A 6,998-nucleotide genomic window follows, 5' to 3' on the forward strand; every position below is an offset into this window, starting at 1 on the left:
AACCCACATGGGTCCGGCACCATATCCGAGTCGTTTTGTTTTGGTGGCCAACACCAGCCAATCTCTCTCTCGCTCTGTATCAGTTCGACCTCTCAGTTGTAGGTGAGAGACGATCGAAAAACCAGTCTGCACGATATGACGCGATCTTCGCTTCTAGCCTTTTCTTATGCTGCCATACCATTCTCATCTGCGTTACCCACGAAGGGTCAGGCCCAATTGATCGTGTGGTCGCGAGGTGCTGGTGCTGGTGGTGTGTTGCAACGTGTTTGGCACGTTGTATTAATTGCGCTCCGAGTGCCGGACATTGCGCGAATCGAAAGTGATGCAGAATGAAGCAACCACCAAGTACGTGGGCTGCGTAGAAAGGATCTTATCGATCCCCACTGTTGCTTCGCTTCGATCTTTTCAAAATCGAAAGTAAAGCCTTTCTGGATATTTCTGGAGCATATTTCTTATATTTACTGGATGATTTGCAAGCCAAACAGGAGGACACGTTCTCAACGTGTATCATGATTGTATTTTTTATTATGACATTACATTCCACTTCTGCGATCGCGCGTACGCAACAGCTCCAAATAAGGCTCGGGGGGAACCTTTGCGCAAACACGCACAAAACCACACATACCAAAACGATCTTTTTTGGGGTTTGTTTCATTTTTTTGTAGCTTATGTTCCGTGGCTATGTTTAACACGACGATCTACCTACGCATCCGCAAAATCTGTCCGTGCATGGGCCGCTGATCTACTCGATGGCGTCATCGACGAGGGTGAAGATCCGGGCGCCTTTGGTTTGCAAGTGGGCAGAGTGTAGGGTGACCGAGAGAGAGAGGGAAGGTGCGGCTCACCTTCGCTAGAGGTTGACCCGTAAGACTACGCAGACTTCTGCAAGGAATGTCCTACCTGCGTCTGTCGGTGGTGGCCGTCCTCCATTTTTCATTTTCATTCAGAGCAGCTCCAGTCGTCTACTCCAACGCAGCATCAGCCACAAACATTGGCCCGGGCCCGGGTGTGCGTGGGGGATGTTGCGATTGAATTTGCATTTTTACCGTAGGTCGACGGATCGGATCGTATCCAGGGAGGCAGATGGGTGGCTGTTTAATAGAGAGAGAGAGAGAGAGAGAGAGAGAGAGAGAGAGAGAGAGAGAGAGCAAGAGAGGAAAGCAAGACGAAAACAAAACGGCCGGGTCGGGTTGGCTGATCACATTCAGATTCACTTTCGACTGCAAAACGACCGGAAACACAGGAAACTGTAGCGTGTGGGGGCAGTAATACACCAACTCGTCCGCTGGCTGAAACACACACACACACATTATCGAGCAATCAACTCTTTCGGTGTTACAGGTTGGCATAAATTTAGCGATTTCTAATCGTGTTGCTGCCATATGATCGTATGTGGTGCAATTTGTTTCAATGAAAACGTTTTTTCTCCGTGAGGTGGGAAGTGTTTTGGCTCTGATTTGTGTTGTGACTATCAAAAGACTTAAAGAGACGAACCCTACATATTTCGAAGGGTGTTATCGATCATTTTGAATACTTGTGGAGGGGAAGAATTATATAAATTAGACTGATTTCAGTCAGTTTTTCACAGGATCGTATGTGGTGCAATTTATTACGATGAAAACGTTTTTTCTCCGTGGGAAATGTTTAGTTATGCTGGTTTGATTTGTTCTATCTAAAGACTTAAAGAGACGAACCCTATTTCGAGAGGTATGATCTTTCACTTTTTATCTCTTCTTGGCTTATCGACCTGATATGTCTCTGGTCATCGAATAGCTTACTAGACTTATACCATATCCCGTAGTTGTATTGACAATCCACCGTATAAGGGAACTACCTGGATGGGATTTGAACCCCAGTCCTGTTGTGTGAAGATTCTATCTAGAGGTATCTATTCTATCAATTTCTGTTTTTAGCTGAAAGTGTTGTACCCTATTTCATTGAGGATTATTATCTTTGGTAATAGTAAGAGTAAGTGTAAAGCTGTTATAAACATCACATTCGCAGTTCGTCAAAAAAAAATTGTGAAACATGAAAATTATATTAAGGACGATGGAGCGATCTACAGACGCCAAGAAATAAAATTTTATTATAAGATCGATTTTATAGAATACCACGTATGACCGTGTGGGGAGGTTTTTTTATTTAAATTATGGGTAGCCCTACTTCGTGTTTACTTGATCGAACATACTTGATCTAAATAACATAAAAAGCGATCAAAATAATCCCTGTTTTTGATATGATTGATTATTGTAACGTATGATAAGATAGCATCGAGCATCGTAACATAGTCACAATTCATGTTGTAGAAAAAATTGCTTTTGGGTGCATTAATTCAGATAAGGAATAAATGTCAAAAGACTCAAAGAGACGAACCTCATATGCTCAAGGTAGATCAATCGTTGTGAATTCTAGTTTAAACCTTAAAAATTATTTTTAACATTAAGATGTAATATAAATAATTCCATTGACATGAAAACACACAATTTTATTTTGCTGCCGGAAAGAAGGAAACACTTTTATTACCGTTTTGCTATTAAATGACTCACACGTGATCGCGTAAGCGACAAACCGCTGTGCAATCCTCCGTACTGAAATTTTGCTCCATATGAAGCGATAACAGTTCACGAAGCGCAATTTTGTAAATTTGATCCATTACGTGATTAACTGCCACAATCCAAAATGATCATGGCGGTCAGATGGACTCACACGCAACCCTGCACTACGTTTCCGGTGGCAGGCAGTTATTCCATCGCGCTCCTCTCATGCTCTATTAAAATGCTATTAACGTACCAGCTTTTATCATATCGTGACATTTCTTGTAAGAAAGCAGAATCAAGCTGCAATCAGGCCCAACCATCATCATCCTCTTTCTTATGCACCCGTAGCATCGCCACGTACACGTGCACCGCTAGAGCCATTTAATTCTACATTCCTGCTGAACAAAAAGGTACATTAGGTGCACTTGAGGGCGTCGCCGCGAAACAATAGGCGTAGGGCGTTTAGAGATTCGTTGCATTCGCCCACTGGGAACCGGCCCTGACATATTCTCACAGCACTTGGGCCGTTTATCGCGGCTCAAGGTTTGGTGGAAGCTACCGTACCAGCTGGCAGATAAGCGGTCACAGTTCTATGTTAATGAAGTGTTTAGCAGATCGAGCGGACACACAGCAACACACCGCAACAGCTTGCTTATCGAGCGAATTAAATCTGACAGCGTGATGAACATTAAGCGATGCAATGTGCTTATGCTAGTATTCCTTTTTTACCTGTGAGATTAACTCTGACCTACTGAAGGGCATTGAAATGTAAAAAAAAAGGGGAAGCAGAGCTCGTTTGCGATGTGCAAAAAAACTACTTGGTTGAAACTTTGTCATGCAATTACTGTTTGGCTTAAATTATTTAGTCATTTAAACTCCCGTACACAATAGTTCCCCTTTTCTTCCCTTGACCTGATGCCGATTCCCGGTGGCTCAATAATAAAGTGAATAAAGCATCACTGACCCCCTTTTTGGCAACCGATTCGTACAAATTAGTCTCATTAGATACTGCCGCCAAACGTCGAGCAGCGTTCATCCGAAAGCTTCAAATTGAATTATTTGATTTTTGGTTTAGTTTGCTTCTGGTTTTTTGGACTTTTTTCGCACAGTTTCACAAGTCTCCCAACGAACGCGAGTGCTAATTTGATAATAGCTCCCTTTCCCAAACAAAGCTCACTAAGATAGCCGCATTCGGATGAAATTCTTAACATTTTTTGTTGTTGTCTATTTGTTCAAGCTGTCAATTAAGATAGTGACCCTGCTGGATTGCCTTATCGGGACGCACGCCACAGACCAGACCGGAAAGACCTTTGCCGGATGTGTGTCATACCGTTTGAGTGTGGAGGATAAAGGTAATATATTATCATACGAATAAGGGTCAATGGAGGATTGGAATCTTGTCGAATTGGCCGTACTGGTCGATATCCTCCGCCAGTGACTATAATGATCATGCGTTATTAGTCAACTTTGAGTGTGACCTCCACATATCTACCCCAGACATACATTCTTTTATCCGTTTCTGGCTCTTATCCTCTTGACCGTCACTTATAGCTTCGTTTTTTCTTATGAGCCTTCTATCAGACAATGAACAATATCTGCACGTACATATGCTTCATGAACGGCGTGTCAATGTCTCGCGCGTTCATCTGCTCAGCCCGTAAAGTCAAGGTTCCCACAATCGCTGTAACCGTGAATAGGAAATTCATATTACTGCCGCTTGTGGTAGATATTTATTATTAAACCTTCCATCTTGCCCGATGTCTTTCCTTCTTCCGTATCCCGCCTCCCTTTTCTACGGCGAATTGTGATTATCATTATGGTGAATTTCCGTGGCACTATTTTCTTCCCTTTCCACATCCCTTCCACACCCTTCCGGGTCAACAGGGCTCTCCGGAGACAAACTGCGACACAATTTTATTTTCTTCCATCCCCTTGCGCTTCACAGTGCGCTGCTACTGCCACTTGCGAATATGCCTTTGCGCCTTGGTATGGAACGGCACAGCAAAAGAAACGACCGAAAAAATAAACTATTAACAAGCGTGTCAGAGAGCAACGAACGACCTACTACTGCTACTATGGCTAAGGCTACGATGCTCTTAATTAACGGCCTGCGTCGCTTATGTCAGTGCCAGTGCCTATCGTCTTCGTGGTAGCTTCCCCCCTTAGTAAGTGAGTGTGGGCTACTGTCAATCAGTCGAACGATCCGACCAGATAAGACGTTCGCACGTTTGGCACCCCCTGCCTGGGTGGATTAGAGTGATTTGTGTTTCTATTATTTTCTAGCTCATTTTCCACCATCACACCAATCATAATTGATTGTGGTGATTTTGGCTTCGGTTTGCTCTTTGTGTGCTCCTACGGCTCAAAACTCAAACTCAAAACCGGACTCAAAAACTGGGTCCCAATGCGTCTCAACCCTTCTTTTCCTCCTTCGGTTGGATGTAAATTCAAGTCGCACCGGTTTTTTAGCTAGGCATCGAAAAATCTTAATAACTTGAGATTTGTTATTACATCATCAACGAGCGGCTTCGACATTTACTTGAAATTTTTAGGTGATCAGTTGGCGTCTCACAGCTAGGCTTGAATAGAGCGAAATAAGCAGTATTGTAATACGCATATGGAGGACAAACTGAACTCTATTTGACACCTTTATGTGTCCTATTAAAAAGAAATATTTTGATCTTAACTCCTATAAAGAAAAAACCGAAAAACATTCAAAAAAACAAAACAGCTCAAACCGGGAAACGTACACTAATTGGTACACACACACGAAAATTTATTTTCCTATTGCTTCCTGGCACACACAACGGTTACACATTGCTAAACGTCACCGAACCGTGCCAAAAGCGCACGCCACCGCCATCCAACTTAAGCAACCCAGTTTTATTTCGCTTCCCGCATTTCGGCAGGTGATCCGGCAGCTCCTTTCAGTTTCGGTTTCAGAGCGTTGCGTTGCGCTCGCCACTTACTCGCACGCTTCTTAACCTCGAAATCTATCGATGCGTACACCGAAGGAGACACCTCCGTGTCATGGAAACGATTCGGATTTTTAATTTCCAAAAAACACTTTACCATCTTTAAACAACAAGAGCAAACCTCAAAAAAAAAAAAAAAGAATAACCAACTGTTTCAACGAGTTCGTTAAAAATCCATCGATTGCAATCGTGACACGTTAAAGTGCGGCGTAGTGGACGAGAGAGGGAGACACGTTTTACTTTTAAAAAAACATACACAATTTTTTATTGCATAGCTACCACAAAAACGATTGAGCTTGAGAGACTTTGAAAGGTGGCCACTTTACGATATATCCCGACGACTTCGTTGCTAGATAGTCGATTCGCGCCCCAGCCGAACCTGAGATACTGATTAATACAACTGCTATAAGCGTGCTAGCGTTGGCCTTGTAGACTGCACGCGGTTTGTTGTAGCTTGTTAGTTTAGTTTAAAGTTAATGATAATAACGAATGTGGTGGATGTGATGGAAGGATTTAAGCGTATTTATTTGTCTTCACTCGCTCAACTTCCAGTTTCACACACTTGAAAGGATTATTGCATTGAGCTATCTTTTTTCGTTGTTTTATTTAGCAAAAAAAAAGAAGGCAATCCAGCGATCAACCTGTCCTGTAAACCAATAGATAATGAGGGATTTGTTGACATTTGTTGCTCTCATTTCCGGTACGACCCCAAAAGCAGCACCACAGCCATGATTTAATAGGCTGCTTCGACTATATAGATCCGACTGTATGTTTGTGTCGGTCGCTCTCGGTGCTATAAAAAAAAAGTCGCGTCATCAACTCCCGCCCCATCCAGTGTTTATGCTGGTGACTTTACTTACCTTACCACACCTTTTAGTTCGCTCAACTTCCGCTGCGATGGCGTCGATGTCATCTGGCCTCGGGGTGGCGGCTACGTTTATTACCGATGCCCCGATGCTGCTTGCTTGAATATTCATTAGAGAAGCGCGTACGGCACAGCCGTCATCCACAATTGGCGCACGAGGGATATTAAACGCTAGCAAGCACTACTAAGCAGCGGGTTCGTTTATGAGCTCACCGGGTAAGGAATTTGTTGATTGATCAACAAATCAACAGTCAAACAGCACAATGACATATCAACCTGTTCGGTCATCTGGTGACCGCTGGGACGCAGTTTTACACGACAGCGTTCCGATTGATGAAGGCTGAAGGAATAAATAAAATTCTACAAACAGCAACACATCAGGAATGATGATTTCTTACCTTAAGTTTTAATTAAAAGTTTTCAAAAGGAAAATCTAAAACTACAGGCAAAATTGAGCACAACTTTTCGTTCAACCCAACCTCCCCCCCCACACTGACGCTGGGGTTGTATTGTAAACAACACAGCGCATACGCTACACGATCACAGCGGTGTGAGTGACGAGCATCACCATCCACAAACACATGGCCTTTCGCACCGCGAGCAGACGCGAATGCGTTGTGG

Source organism: Anopheles maculipalpis, chromosome 3RL (genome assembly GCF_943734695.1).
Source record: "Anopheles maculipalpis chromosome 3RL, idAnoMacuDA_375_x, whole genome shotgun sequence".
NCBI classification, from domain to species: domain Eukaryota; kingdom Metazoa; phylum Arthropoda; class Insecta; order Diptera; family Culicidae; genus Anopheles; species Anopheles maculipalpis.